Source organism: Geotrypetes seraphini, chromosome 3 (assembly GCF_902459505.1).
Source record: "Geotrypetes seraphini chromosome 3, aGeoSer1.1, whole genome shotgun sequence".
Classification (NCBI taxonomy): Eukaryota; Metazoa; Chordata; class Amphibia; order Gymnophiona; family Dermophiidae; genus Geotrypetes; species Geotrypetes seraphini.
Window position 1 is genome coordinate 184275736 of NC_047086.1, and position 15963 is coordinate 184291698.

Here is a 15963-nt window from a genome sequence, read left to right on the forward strand (position 1 = left end):
CTATACACCCCTCTGGGCTTACTGGCTTAGGGATCCTACACAGCATAGAGCAGTGGTCTCAAACTCAAAACCTTTGCAGGGCCACATTTTGGGTTTCTAGGTACTTGGAGGGCCTCAGAAAATATAGATAATATCTTATTAAAGAAATGACAGTTTTGCATGACATAAAACTCTTTATAGTTTACAAATCTTTCCTTTTGGCTAAGTCTTAATAATATTGTAATTTATAGCTAAAGAGACATATGATCAAGAACTTGCTTTATTTTACTTTTGTGATTATGATAAACATACCGAGGGCCTCAAAATAGTACCTGGCGGGCCCACATGTGACCCCCGGGCCGCGTGTTTGAGACCACTGGCATAGAGGAAACTGTTTTCCTCCCCCCCCATAAGCCCCCCACATTGAAGCTGTGACCCTCCTTACATTAATTCCACCCTCTAGATTGAATTCTGCACTCATTGAATTCTGCACTCATATTACTGACTATATTAGCAATGTTACCCTTTGGTGTCCACAGTCAATCAGCTGATGTTCAAAGGCCTCCCTATATCCTCTGAAAGATAATTATCACTAATTTCTTTCTTGCACTTTTTATATGGTCTGACCATATAAATCTCAAAAGCATAGTTCGTAGCCCCCATAAGAACATTATGGCCTTTATTAGCACTATGGTCAACCTCACTGAAATAATTTCATCCCAAATTAATGATCACTATTTCCAATTGCACAAGCCTTTCCCATCAGTCTTGCCTTGCTGCTCTTTCCATGCCAGCCGCTCACTCGTGTGGTCCATATATTCTGCAGATGTTCACCGGTTGCACCTGCTGGCTCACAAGATGAGTGACCAACACACTCAGCTGATGCTGCACCTGCAAGAGAACAATTTACTTAATTATGCACTACTATATGCCTCTTCCCCTCCTCGATCTCTGTCTAATTGCCATGGAATCCGGATCTGTTACTGCAGCAGATCAGAGGAGCAGATCAATGCCAAATACACCCCTTTTGCCCTCCTGATCTTGGACCTGTGCACCTTACCCTTAGTATTTCACCAATATTCCAAGTTGCCCATCAACAGAGCCCCAGAATTGAATGCAGGGTACAGAGCTGCTGATCTGGTCCTGATAGTTGCTTTTGTTTTCTTTTGAGAGTTTGGCTACCTTGTCAGTACAGCCGCTTTCACCAAATAGTAATATTTTGCTATTTAAAAACATTGAGACATGAATACGAGCTGGATTCTATTGCAGAGGAGGGAAGTAGCTTAATTACAGTGTTTTGAGCCTTGGCAGAAAATCCAGACATCCATCTTGCAGAGAGGCTGGCACAAAGAATACCCAAACAGGACAGCACTTTCTTGTAATGTATTGCCAAAGATAGTGCCCCTGTCTGAGTCTCCCTTGGCCAGAGGCAAGAATGCAAAGAAAGCAGCTCTAAAAACTTCATATATTTTTCCAGAAGACATACTAGCAAACACATCATACATGACACTGGGAGAGCATCCTGGAACCTTCTTGTAGATATGGTCCATTTGAAGAGATCCTGATCCACACAACACCTAAACTTGAAAGCACTTCCTAGAGGTGTGTCTAACCAAGGGAGTGCCTAAGTCTAGGTGTTGTGCGGCCATAAAGATCTGTAACAAAACATTCTAAAATCTTTCTGATGGGAGTCAACCATTAGATTTCTCCTGAAACTGACATAATATGGTTATCTATTGTCTAGATTTAAAAAAAAATACAATTTCCCCAATGATATTTTAAATTATCAGAGAAAGCCTGATCTGGACATAAGAGCACAGCATCTGGTGTGGAGATAAGAATACCAGAAGTTAACATAACATAACATAAAAACTTGCTTCTACACTGCATAAGCGTGAGGATCCATGCAGTTTGCAAAAGAACAAAAACAATCAAGAGAAACATATTAATTGCCCAGAAATCTAGAAAATAGATGTTTTTAGCAGACTTGCATGGTCTGTATATGGCCGTTTGGGGAAGGATGGGCTGGAGAGGGCTACAATGGCTGGGAGGGTGTAGATGGGTGGAGTAGGTTTTAACGGAGATTTTGGCAGTGGGAACCCAAGCATAGTACCGGGTAGAGCTTTGGATTCTTGCCCTGAAATAGCTAAGAAGAAAAAATTTAAAAAAAATTTAAACTGAATCAGGTTGGGCAGACTGGATGGACCATTCGGGTCTTTATCTGCCGTCATCTACTATGTTACTATATGTTAGATGTTTCCTAAACTGTTGGTACATACTAGAATTCAAAATCAGGGAATTCAAGTCTTTGTCCCAGGAGGCTGCTTGGTAAGCTAAAAGACTGCTGATATTTCTTAAAATTACATCCCCTGATGGACGGAAAAGAAAAAAAAAGTATCGGAACAGTCTTGAACGTTTACATTAACAAAAATAAAGGAAGTTGGCAAATAAAAGGTACTTTCCCAAAAGAGTAGAGCTATAGCCTGTTTCAGCAGATCAGATGAGAGAAGTACTTAGACAGCATTTTAGAGTTTGCAGAGTGCATGACCCTGTCTGGTTATTTCTCCACCGGGTAAAAGAACCTCAAATTCTGTTTAAGTGCACCCGTCAGACGTCTACATCAGCATGCCTAGCCAATGTTGGCACATATCTTGATCAAGTAATAGGCTATATTGGCGCCAATAATTATCATGTAACACCTCTTCATTAGCACTAATTGGAGTTGATGAAAGTTAGGCCCCTTCATACTACAAGGGGCCGCTGAAAATTTCTCAGCCCATCCAAGAAGAGAATGATGTGGAGCCATGAAACGCCACACTTTTGACACTTTTTCCATTTCAATAACATAAAATGAAAAGTGTCCAGAAAAGTATGGAATAGCTCGTTAAGCTTCATGGCTCCACATCATCGTCTTCTTGGTTGGGCTGAGAACTTTTCAGCAGGCCCTCATAATTAAAAGTGGGCATGGTTAGGGGGTAGATCGTGAGCATTTTTTTTTTTTTTTTAAATGAGGTGCCCATTTTTTATTTAGAAGCCACTGGCACCTTAGTTGCAGGCATTTTGACATACAGTATATCAAATTGGGCCCTAATTGCCTCAGCCCTGAAAAATAGTAAGCTTGATCCATACAACACTGTCCCAAACTTTAGAACAGGGATCTCAAAGTCTCTCCTTGAGGGCCGCAATCCAGTCGGGGTTTTCAGGATTTCCCCAATGAATATGCATTGAAAGCAGTGCCTGCACATAGATCTCATGCATATTCATTGGGGAAATCCTGAAAACCCGACTGGATTGCGGCCCTCAAGGAGAGACTTTGAGATCCCTGCTTTAGAACAACCCACTAACTAGAGAGGAGTCTTTTTATCATTCACTCAGGATGACTCAAAAGTAGCTGTGAAATGAGTGAAGTGGTCTCTTCCAAGGCTAGCCTGGTCCACTCGACACCTAAACTAGATAGCACTTCTTCAGAATATGTACGCAAGATAGTGCCCTAGTCTAGGTAACGGGATAGCCAGAGACAGAGAGATTCATATACCAGATCAGGGTTGAAGTGTAAAAAAATAGGTGGTTAAAAAAAAACAAACAAACAAAACACAGGGCAATTTCTGAGAGTCAATACGAAAGGCAGTGCTCTAAGACAGTGGTTCCCAACCCTGTCCTGGAGGAACACCAGGCCAATTGGGTTTTCAGGCTAGCCCTAATGAATATGCATGAAGCAAATTTGCATGCCTATCACTTCCATCATATGCAAATCTCTCTCATGCATATTCATTAGGGCTAGCCTGAAAACCCGATTGGCCTGGTGTTCCTCCAGGACAGGGTTGGGAATCACTGCTCTAAGAAAGAGTATAATTGAAAGCGGCATCTGTAAAAGAGACATATGGCCCTCTCCATTAAGGGCTCCTTTTACTAAGGCGCGCTAGTGTTTTTAGCGCACGCAGCAGATTAGCGCGCGCTAACTCCGTGCTACGCGGCTAGAACCAACGCCAGCTCAGTGCTGGCGTTAGCATCTAGTGTGCATGGCATTGTTAGCTCCCACTATTCTGCGCGTTAAAGCCCTACCGCCACTTAGTAAAAGGAGCCCTAAATATTTCTTCTCTTACATAAAGAATGAGAATTGAAAGAACCCCCCCCCCAAGAAATATGTATAATTAGAGGAAGATGTTATCACCTACTCTTCCCCCCCTTCCTTTCTGATGATGTCCTCCATATATTACCTCCTCGACGTATCTGGAGAAAGACTGGCCAAAAGATGCCCAAACAATACAGCACTTTCTCGATGCAGATAAAGACAGGAAGTGCTGCATGTCTGGGCTACTCTTAGCCAGAGGATTCATGTTTGTCTTCAGCGTTGTTGAGAAGAAAAAGGTCACCTTTGATTGCACTGAAATCCATGACAAATAGATCATCTTCTAGAGGGGGAAAGGAGGCCAAAGTGTGGCCTAGTGATTAGAACAGCAGACAGAGAGAAGGTAGGGTTCAAATTCCACCGACGTGGCTTTTGATCTTGGGCGAGACCCTTTACCTTTGCATACCTCAGGCATAGATTCTGGGGTGGAAAGGAGTGTTAGTTCATTAAAGGGCCCTTTTATGAAGGTGCGCTAACCAATTTAGTACATGATAAGGCGCCCACAGAATGTAATGGACGCCCTAGCATTTAGCGCAGGGGTAGGGAACTCCGGTCCTCGAGAGCCGTATTCCAGTCGGGCTTTCAGGATTTCCCCAATGAATATGCATTGAAAGCAGTGCATGCAAATAGATCTCATGCATATTCATTGGGGAAATCTTGAAAACCCGACTGGGAATACGGCTCTCGAGGACCGGAGTTCCCTACCCCTGATTTAGCGCATGCTAATCTTTAGCACGCCTTCATAAAAGGACCCCTAACAGAATAAAGCAGGCTTTGTCACATGTAGGAAAAGGCAAAACCCTGTGTTATTAGCTGTTAATACTCGGTAGCAAGCAAAGCTCTTTGTTAAGCAAATTGAATAAAACAGATTATATTGAACTTACCCCTCACCCAGCCCCCTGCCCCCCAATATTCTGATTTACAAGTGCTTTTTGTCTTTTTGTTCTGCTATCTCCCATGTAACTTGGCACCCAGCAGGGCAGAAGTTACTGAACTGTGGAAAGACCTTTTATAAAATTACACCCATCTTGCTTTTGGACAAAATAGATGGCTGCTCTTTGTAACTGGAGGAAACTCAAGGAATCTTTTTTCAAGCCACGTTAGGGTTTTGTTTTGTTTTTTTTATTGCCGGCCGCGGCAGTATAAGCTCGAACGCTCAGAGATTTTACCGCAGCGGCAGAGATTTAAAAAAACACCAACGCTGCTTGATATAATATTAACACTCACTATCCAACCCAGATGGTTTTCAAGACAGAAAACCATCTTGTATTTGTGGAGCATTCATTAACCCCCTCTTCTATTAAACTGTGCTAGCAGTTTTTAGCACAGAGAGTTGCACTGAATGGCCCGCGCTGCTCCCGATGCTCATAGGAACTCTATGAGCATTGGGAGCAGCGCGGGCCATTCAGGCTAGTGCAGTTTAATAGAAGAAAAAAAAAAAAGTTGGGGAGTTGAAAACACAATACAATACTGCTTTCATAGGTGGGTTGAGGTTTGCATTTTACACACTTAGCTGTATGTACACAAATTAATTCCACAAATGCCCCCCCAAAAAGGCAGGTAAATATTTAAGCACAAATTCACCTATATCATTTTCTAAAGAAAAGCATGCATAAAGAAATTTGCAGGTTCCCACAGGGAAAAAAATATGAGCATACAATTTACATGCCCGTCAGCTATAAAATTACTCCCAAAGGGAGCAATTCTATGACAGGGTAATAAATAGGTACCTAGAGGGCACCTGATAGGTATTCTGCAAAGGAACACAGATGCCTGCTATCTAGAATACTCGTGAAACTGTGAATATAACATGCCAAGAGTTAGGTGAGAACATTTATGCCTGTGTGCGCCTAAGTACCAGAGACAGGTCACTTAGGAGGGTATTCTATAAATGGCTCTAAAAAAAAATCAGCATTAACCTCTTCTACGAAACTGCGCTAACAGTTTTTAGCGCGGTGAGCCACGCTGAATGGCCTGCACTGCTCCCGACACTCATAGAGTCAACATATTACCCCTTCCCCCTTTACAAAACTGTGATAGCGGTTTTAGTGCAGACCGGCGAACTGAATACTCTGCGCTGCTCCCGACTTTCATAGGAACTCTGAGTGTCGGGAGCAGCGCAGAGTATGCAGTGTGCCGGCCTATGGCATTAGTTTTGGGTATTCTGTGAAAACTTGTGCAACATTTTGGAGCACTCATGGGCCTCCCTAGGCCATGCCCTCTTTCGAGCTGCGGTGGATGGGGTGGATTAGCTCACTTAGCAATTTATTTATTTAGTTTAAAATTTTATATTCAGTTTAAAACCTAAACAGTTTACATAATGTTACATACCTAATTCTATAAAACAAATAAAATCAGACAAGCATAAACAAATAATCCTCAGAAAGTCAACAGTGAAAAAATGAAAGCCTGGGTGAGAAGGGAGGAGGGCCTATGCAGCATTGTGCATGCTCAGAGTTCCCCTAACTCAGCTAGGAATGTAGAGAGTGATGAACAAGGAAGAAGCTGGGAAAAGAAACAGGAAGAAAGATGAAAAAAATAAAAGAAGGAAAAGACAAAAAGTGAGATAAATATAGGGAAGGAAGAGAAGGGAGAAAAAAAGCTGTAAGAGATAGGAAAGAAAGAAGGACTGATGGTAGATGAATGGAATAGTCTCCTGGTAAAGGTGGAGACAAAGACGGAATTCAAGAAAGCATGGGACAGGCACATGGGATCTCTTAGGGAGAGGAGATAATGGATGCTGTGGATGGGCAGACTGATAGGCAGTTTGGCCTTTATCTGCCTTCATGTTTCTATGACTGAGGAAGAGGTAAAGGGTGAAATAATGAGATGGGGGTAGAAGAAGGGAAGGGTAAAGGATAGAAAGGAGGAAAATGTGTAAGACAGGAGCAAGTTAACAGTTTAGGAGAAAGAGAAGGTGAATAGGTAAGAGGCAAGGGGAGCATGAAGCTTGAAAGCTAGGGAATGATGTGTTTAGAGGGAGAAAATGGTTAAATATGAAGTAGGTTAAGATATGTACAAATAAAAATAAATTGACAGGGTAAACAGTATCATACTTAGTTCTCTTCTCTGTACCTGTACCCATGAGCTTGATATGTTTGACTCAATTTTTCTGTTTTTACACTATCACATAAGATGTCGCTGTGTGAAAAAATTCCAGTTTACCACAGTAGTGAAAAGCTTCAGTAGCAGTACTGGTTCTGCAAACACCTGGGTTCTTTGTAGGAACTGGGTTTTACTAAAAGGCAGTAGAGGTTTCTACCACAGCCGGTGCTCAGATGGCTCCTAGAATTCATTAGTGTTGAAGAATTTAACTCACCGGCCTGTGGTAGAAACCTCTACCGCTGTTTAGTAAAAAGAGCCCATAGTGTATGAAGATTCCCTTACCCCCCTCTCCCCCCCCCTCAGTTTTTACGAAGCCACATTAGGCTTTTTATTTCTCCGGCTGTAGCGGTATTAGCTCTGATACTCATAGAATTCCTGTGAGTGTTAGAGTTAATACTGCCATGGCCAGTGATAGAAAAGGGAATGGGGATTTGAATGCCAACTTTTTGTCACTTTGGCATTTCAAAGTTGACCTTCAAAGCAGTGGGCATTGGAGGATTAAGTGACTTGCCCAAGGTCACAAGGAGCAGCACTGGGATTTGATCTCACAGCCTCTGGGTGCAAAGGCAGCAGATCAACCAATAAGCCACAGCATAAAGCAGCTTTGTAAAAGGTTTGTGTGTGTGTGTGTGGGGGGGGTTCAAAATATTTTAAAATCCACATTCTTGGATTATAAAATTGCACTGATTGCTGCCCCATCTTAGGAAACAATTTTTATAATATACCCCAGCCCCCCTTTTACAAAACCATGATAGCGGTTTTAGCGCAAGCCGCTCCTGACGCTCAGCGTGCCAGCCTGCACTAAAAACCACTATCACAGGGATAAATTGATACAAAGTCCATTTATACCTTTCCGTTTTTTAAATTCATTGGCCCGGAACGCTGCTCAGATGGCTGCTCCAAAACTCATAGAATTCCTGTGTGGATAAATTTTCCCTGGAAAATTTTGAAGATTCCGTCAAAACTAGGTAAGTGGTCAACTCACCTAGTCTATCCCTTTTTTCTAAAGGTAGGTATATTGATCTACAATGTGCCTACTTTAGAAAACCCTTTCCATGTAATATTTATTTACATGGGTAAATTTTCAAAAATTCCCTCCCAATGCCTATCTAAACATTGATGTCTAAATTTATATCCTGAATATTTCCTTCATATATAGTTTTCATGGAAGCTCTGCTATTACTTCATCTTGCAATATAAATCAACTGAGCTTAAAATAGTCCCCCCTATTTTCTTACAAACTTTTAAAGCTTAGTGCATGCTTTTAAGGGATTCTTCACTTTTCCTTTAGATCCTGCTGCAAATAACATGCACTAATCTTTAGAAAAAAGACACCCCCCCCCCCTTGAATTTACAGCCGCTAGTGCGGCTTTGTCAAAAAAAAAAAAAAAAAGAGAGAGAGAGAGAGGGGTTTAAAACTGTTGTTGGTTCAGAGTTAAAAATCAAAATTTCTGTTTAATCCAGAGAAAGAGAAAGACACTGTATAACATTGCCCCTAACAGGTCCATTCTTGGATACTCCATATAAAAAAATAAAATAAGCCGCATTACATCTCTTTTCTAAATGCACAAAAAAAACAGACTACATGACAGCTAGGAAAACCATGCTCCAAAAATTAAGCTTTTTTTTTTTTTTTTACTAAACGGGTAGAGAGGCGTCTACCGCGGGCCGACGTAAATGCTTCGACGCACGAGCGTCGAAACACTCACCTCGCAAGGCCCACGGCAGACGCTTCTCTCCCGCCGTTTCGTGAAAGCCAGCGGCATTCTCCGCTGCTCTGCCTGCCACAGTTTCTACAGCCCAGCTCCGTAAGAACGTGGAAGGCCCTTCTGGGTTTTCTTACCGTGCCCCGAGTTATCCTTCCTGGTTTCTAATGTTCCTTCCAGAAGTTCATCTGCAACTGGAATAAGACAAAGGTACACTTAAATACAAATAGGAGAAGAAAAAAAATAAATTTTCACCCAAGCATAGGAAACTTCTGGAAACCTATTGCCCAAGAATGTGGTAAAAGCTAGCGTAGCTGGGTTTCAAAAAAAAAAAAAAAAGTTTGGACAAATTTCTGGAATATTAAAAATAAGCTGAATGGCATTATACTGGCACTTATGGCCTGCACTGACCATGGTTAGAAACAGAATATTGGGCTAGATTCAGGGGTCTCAAAGTCCCTCCTTGAGGGCCGCAATCCAGTTGGGTTTTTAAAATTTCCCCAATGAATATGCATGAGATCTATGTGCATGCACTGCTTTCAATGCATATTCATTGGGGAAATCCTGAAAACCCGACTAGATTGCGGCCCTCAAGGAGGGACTTTGAGAACTGGGCTAGATGGACCTTTGGTCTCCTTCAGTATGGCAATTCTTACTTTATGTTATCAGTATTTAGTAAGAAAGAGCCACAGATTTAGCGGCATAATACCACACAGGGGATGGCATATGGAAAGAATCCCGGGGGGGGGGGGGAGAGAGAGACCAAAGATGCAGAGTGTAACAGTGATCAAAGGGAAATTAAAGATAAAATCAATCCCAAAGGAGGGGATAACACTCGTTAAAGAGAAATTTTTCAGGAGCACAATCACCATCACCACGCAATGGAAGCCAAGAGAAATTAGCCCAGGGGAACACTGCTCAAGAATTACAGAACAGGGCACACCACCGCTATAAAGAGAACAGAGGAAAAAGTTTGACAGTGGGAAGTTAGGGCAGCAGCCCTAAATGTCAGAATAAGGCAAGAACTTCTGAAAGGGGAGAGAGTAGGAGCAGTACCACGTGCATATAAAATGTGAGGAGTGTCAGGGGAAGTCAGCAGAGGAAACGCACAGTAATGATAAGAGGAGAAAGAAGGCAGGAAAAATAGCAGGTGTGATAGAAACAGAACTGCAGAAGAGAGTGGGGGAAATAAATTGAAAACAAAAGTAAAAAATATAATCAGAAGATATTCCTAGGAAAAAAAAAAGCATTTCAAATTTTTATATTATCACACACTGCAAAAATTGTGTTGAAGTTTTAAGGGCAAGTGGTACTAATCACCAAGGCTTCAACCACAGATACTGTCCATTGTGCTACTTTTACTCCCATCTTTACTACTATGTAATAATAATAATAGACACATTACATATTAAAAAGATATTCTTAGAATATGGCTCCCCAATACATACCATTCTGGATCCATCTTCTCCTGATATTAAGGCAATATTCCTTTTAACCTTAGGGGTCCCTATTTTATAGAATACTGTCCCAGGAGCATTTGGTATTCAGCTGGGATATTAGCCCCACCTCTTTAGGTCCCATCCAATCAAGTTCATGCATAAGTGGCAACTTCCTGAGTATCACCAAAGTGATGCCTGAGGCCTAGACCATTGTTTTACCTGAGGTAATCATCTGAGAACAGGCAGCCATGGAATGGGAGGGGGAAGTGTTAAGAAGCCAAATGTTTAATTAAAAGAATACTTAATTTATTCGTGGGCTCTCTAAGCCATTTGGGAGACAATGGAACAGATTTTACAATGACTTGCTAGTTTTCAATTCCCCTGTCTCCAAGGCAAGATAAGGTAGGGGTGGGTGAGATATATTTTCTTTTCAGGTCTTTTAACACTCAAAATAATGTAATATTTCACTTTAAATTTTTGGTCTCTGCCACAGCAAGGAAGTAAATTTACTTAGGGGGTCTTTTACTAAGGTGCGCATTAATAATAATAATAACTTTATTTTTCTATACCGCCATAGTCAAGCGACTGCTAGGCGGTTCACATTGAAAGAAGGCTGGACAGTCAGCAAATAACAAGAAGCCTAAAATAGAAAAGTTACATACTAATTGGGGTTCCATGGGTAAAGAATACATGAAAATTGGAGCTTCCTCCAATTTTCCTCTAAATGCTAATGCGTCCATAGAATATACTGGGCACGTTAGCAATTAGCGTGTGCTAAATCGGCTAGCGTGCCTTAGTAAAAGACCCCCCTATGTAAAGAAAGAAAGAGCAGAAAATGTCCTACCTGGAAAAATAATTTAATATCATTAAAAAATGGTTATGGGCTCACGCTTTGTGAGGTTGCTTGCAGCACCTGAGAGTTCTGGATACGAGTATCTTGGTACATGAAGGGGTGAATCTCCACGGTTCATAGACAACACCGCGAAAGACAAAGGCGCGCACCGACAACTGAGCGCAAGACGGAGGCGCGCGCCGAAGAAAATTACAGTTTTTAGGGGATCCGACGGGGGGTTTTGTTGGGGAGCCCCCCCAGTTTACTTAATAGAGATCGCGCCGGCGTTGTGGGGGGTTTAGGGGGTTGTAACCCCCCACATTTTACTGTAAATGTAACTTTTTCCCTAAAAACAGGGAAAAAGTTAAGTTTTCAGTAAAATGTGGGGGGTTACAACGCCCCCACAACGCGGCGCAACTTCTATTAAGTAAAGTGTGGGGGGGTTCTCCCACGCCCCTCCGTCGGAGCCCTAAAAACAGTAATTTTCTGCGGTGCGCGCCTCCGTGCTGCGCTCAATTGTCTGCGCGCGCCTTTGTCCCGGCGCGCTTTTGACCTGACACCAATCTCCACATAGTGATTCATTACTTACCACCACCACCCCCGTGCCCCCCCCCTGCCTTTTATAAAACCGTGAAAGCAGTTTTTAATGTAGGCTGGCGTGCTGCATGCTCTGTGCTGCTTCCAAAACTCATAGAGTTCCTATGAGCATCGGGAGCAGTTCAGAGCATTCAGCACGCCAGCCTGCGCTAAAAAAATGTTTCCACGATTTTGTAAAAAGGGAGGGGAGGGGGGTAATGGGCAAAAGGTGTGGGGGGTTAATGGGCAAGAGCTAATGCAGATTAGCGTAGGGAAGTCTTGCCTTGTCAATCTGTTAATTTTTTTAAATGTTAAAAATAATATCGCACCCAGGTCAATATGTGGATTTTGAAAAGGTATTTGCCATAAAAGACTCCTCAGAAAATTTAAAAAAAAAAAAAAAAAATCATGGAATAAAAAACACCGTCCTAAACTAATTTGTTGGAAGCTGATAAATGATAGGAGACTGTGAGGCCTCGATGCAGTAAACAATCAGCCGTAAAATAATGTAATTTACCTTGGCATTAAAATGTGTCCATTATTTGAAAAAAAGAAGAGTGCCCCCTGCTGCGGTGAGAGCAAAATATCTCTCTTCCTATCAGTGCATTAACAGAGATTGGCGCTGTTTTAAAAACCAGGCCTGTTGGGCTCCCCAACTACTGTTCCCTGTTTCCACTTTCTTATTTGGGAGACTGACCCCCTAGCAGTGCGTCCCAAACGTACTGCTACGGGTCAGGCATCACCAGTTTGGATGATAGTGACACCAGAGGCAAGAGCGAATGGGGATCACTCCTGCCTCCTGGCATTTAGTGGTGGGTGGCTAGGGCTCCGAGGGACTGGGGACCACCAGGGTCTATTTTGGTAGAACTGAAGAGATAAAGCCAGTGAATCCAGGAGTTTATATGAGACACGGTGGATCTTGGGTCATTTCAGGGTAAAACCAAATGCAAAGGGACAGATATTTACCCTTTTAAATGATTCTAGAACTAGAGGATGCTCCATGAAACTAAATGATAGCAAGTTTATATAAAAATGTAGATATTTTTTCCATGAATACACAATCAATATCTGTTGTCCAAAGAAGGCTGAAAGCATATACCACAACTGAGTTTAAAAGGGTTTTAGACAAGTTCAGGGAGGAAAAGTCTATAAACAATTATTAGCTGGTAGTCTTATAAATGAGCTTTTAATAATAGATGCCAACTTTTCAAAATGGTTAGGGGTGTTGAATACATCACAAATTATACCTCTCTGGACACAATAAAGAAACTTATTGGGGAAGCTCAGCACCCATTGTACCCACAGAGCTGGCACCTATGCTTATACTTAGCTTTGGGTGTGAGCAATAAGGACTGAATCTACTTTTGGGGATCTGGTAGATCACTTCCTTATTGCCCAGATTTGCCACTATGGACAGAGGAATTTGGGCTGTATGGACTTGTGGCCTGACCCAGAATGCATTGCACATCTCAACTGCTATTCTACAATGGGGAAGTTACATGTACATATCAATGTACTGGATACAGACACCAATGCACATTTGAGTTATACAGTTAAAATTTGAAGTGCTACAGTGGTTTACAATTCTTAAAGCAGCTCATCATAACAATTTACAAACTTAATAACATATCATTGTTCAACAATTATCAATTATACAATAACATCCGTAGGACCCACCCCAAATATAATAATTATCTAATTGCAATCCTCATTATCAAAGCCACTCATTAACTATATAAAAGACCTCAAAAAATAGTTGACTCTTCTTACTATCCACGTTATAGTGTTTCTTCCACAATATAAAAGTTTTCAGTAAAAAGCCACGTTTTCAATAGCATACGAAAACCCAAGTAACTTTCCGTCGATTGCAATTCAGTTGGCAGCTTATTCCACAAGTTTGGTCCCGCATAACAGAATGCTCTTTACCGTGTTCCAGTCAATTCTCACTTTGGCCCCCTTTTTTCAAGCTGAGTTAGGGGTTTTTTTTTTTATATTGCCGGCCGCTGTAGTAAAAGCTCCAACGCTCATAGCGTCAGAGCTTTTACCACAGTGGCCGGCGATATAAAACCCTAACGTGGCTTGATAAAAGGGGGCTTCTGAGATGAATGCAGAATACGCGTTGGAGCATATTTACTCTATGTATCTGTCAATAACCCCTCCCCTCCCACCACTTGCTATTCTCTAAGGGCTGCCTAGGTGGCATATCCCCTGGATGCTATATTTGGCGCTTTGAGTTGCACGCAACTTAACTATACAATGAGCTGATCAGCATTGATATTGGGCAGGAATAATTACTGGCAATAATTAAAATTTATGCATGCAACTTTTTAGGCTTACCCCCTCTATGGATCTGAAAATGGGGCGTGGCCATGGAAGGTGCATGAGGGGGTCATGGGCATTCCACTGATTTGCACATGCCTGGCCTGTGCCTATGTTAGGCTTGGGAAATTTACACCAGGGTTTCAACTGAAATAAATCCCCACGCCTAAAACTTTGCTGTGAATCTTGGTGCAAAGCACCCAGCATGGAGCACTGCTTATAGAATAATGCTTATCACATATTTTTTTTTTCCCAGCGCCGATTTTTCAGCTCTATATATAGAATTTACTCCATAGCGCCTAAATGCAAGGGGTGCATAAAACAGGATGGAGCAGTGACAGGGCAGCCACGTGCACAATTTGCAGAATGCTATACTCTCACTCTGCACCTGGACTAACTTGCCGCTCACCCTGTAACATAGCCCAGTTCCTCATAACTTGCCGGTTGTCTTGCTACCCATCTGTTTATCCCATTGACTCTATATTTCCCATCTTATCCTCTTCTACATATCTGCACTTGGCCCCATTGGCTCCATAGTAAGTTTTTATTTATTTATTTTTTATTTATTCAATTTTCTATACCGTTCTCCCAGGGGAGCTCAGAACGGTTTTACATGAATTTCTTCAGGTACTCGAGCATTTTTCCCTGTCTGTCCTGGCGGGCTCACAATCTACCTAATGTACCTGGGGCAAGGGGGGGCATTAAGTGACTTGCCCAGGGTCACAAGGAGCAGCGTGGGTTTTGAACCCACAACCCCAGGGTGCTGAGGCTGTAGCTTTAACCACTGCGCCACACAAGTATTGTAGGAACAGCATTGCTGTAATATGTTATTTGATATTCTAATGTCTGCATATTAAGGGGCCCTTTTACTAAGGGCTCCTTTTATAAAGGTGCGCACCGGATTAGCGCACGCTACCCGAAAAACTACCACCTGCTCAAGAGGAGGCGGTAGCGGCTAGCGCGTGCAGCTTTTTAGCGCACGCTATTCTGCGCATTAAGGCCCCAGCGCACCTTTGTAAAAGGAGGCCTAAGTTGTAGCCCCAGTGTAGGACTTTCCCACACACTTAGGCCACTTTTAGCGTAGCCATAGAAACATAAAAACTTACAAACCTGATGGCAGATAAAGGCTAAATGTTCCATCCATCCCCCCCTCCCCCCAAAGTCCCCATTTTCCATTACAGTAAATCTATTAATGGCCATATGCTGATACTGAATGAGTTTATTTGGAAGTAAGCTCCAGCCAATTTAAAGAATCCTCAAAACTCATATATCAACAATACCTCTTTTTTTAGGTGGTAAGGGATCCCACGCTAACTACACACCAAGGCCTATAAGCAGCATTGGGATCGGTAGCTACTCACAAAAGCAGTGCCGATCACATGTCAATCACATGACGGCACCGTTTATAGAATCACGGGCGCGTCACGGGGCTGATGAAAATGCAGATGTACAGAGTCCAGATTTTTTTCCTTGGAGCAAAAGTGGAAATATTTATCAGGTCCCAGGCACCTCAAGGCAGGGCATCCTTAAGTACAGTAACCCCCCCCCCCCCCCCCAAAAAAAAAAAAATAAAACCTGTGGCAGACCAGTGGTCCAAAAATAGTTATAGTAGTACAGTATACTTCAATTCCCTGCCCCTTGTCTACTAGTAACTAGTACCAAGGTAGATGACATTTAAAAAGTTTAAAGGGCACATCACAATTACATTAAAAACATTTTTTTTAAATTTATTTTAAAATCTTATTAAATTTTCAAGGCTAATACAAAGTGCATAAAATTATGCATACATTAATAATCAGAATCAGCACTTACAATCCATCAGTAGCAATACAAAATGAATTAACCCCCCCCCCCCCCATTCCAGTACATTCAATCAAG